Source organism: Puntigrus tetrazona, chromosome 6 (genome assembly GCF_018831695.1).
Source record: "Puntigrus tetrazona isolate hp1 chromosome 6, ASM1883169v1, whole genome shotgun sequence".
In the NCBI taxonomy this organism is placed as follows: Eukaryota; Metazoa; Chordata; class Actinopteri; order Cypriniformes; family Cyprinidae; genus Puntigrus; species Puntigrus tetrazona.
In genome coordinates, this window is record NC_056704.1 from 16,898,039 (window position 1) to 16,898,684 (window position 646).

The following is a 646-nucleotide window of genomic DNA, read 5'->3' on the forward strand; positions in this document are numbered from 1 at the left end:
GAAAAAAAAGATGTCTAACTTTTTTGAGGCAGCTTGTTCGCTATTTGCTCCTTAATGATGTGGCTTTCTTCATCTCAAGGTGATCTTATATATAAAAAAAAAAGGAACTAGTCATCAGGTGTTTATGCCAAAAAGAAGTCGAAACTGCTTCTACGAGGGCTTTGCTTTTAATGTGCTTTTTTCTCCAGACATGCAAGTTGTCAAAGCTTTTCTCATAGATGAATTGGCTCTCTCAAGGAATCATTTCTCAGAAAGAATTGCCTGCCAGCTTTTTTAAAAAAAGCATATGGATGGGTGAGGATTTTATTTACTAAAAACCATATATATGCATATATTAGTGCATCCATGATCACATCTAAAATAAACGTTTTTGTGTACCTCGTATATATGTGTGTGTGTGTGTGTGTGTACTGTGTGTTTATTATATAATACACATGTATGTATATATTAATATATTAATAATTATATGGATACAAATATATACATGTAAATATTTAAAAAATATATATGTGTGTGTCTTTATGCATAACAAATTTACACAGTACACACATATATTATATACACAAGAACTTTGATGTGATTATGATGCACTAGATTTTATAAATAATATGTTATAAGATAAGTGCAATTCAAATAATTAGAGATA

At 29.3% G+C, this 646-nt stretch overlaps 1 long non-coding RNA gene across 1 annotated transcript in view; it reads left to right on the top strand.

The window, feature by feature from the left end:
- Window positions 1-646, top strand: part of LOC122346379 — a 123,303-nt gene that overhangs the window by 59,650 nt on the left and 63,007 nt on the right. The gene's annotated exons all lie outside the window — the stretch shown is intronic.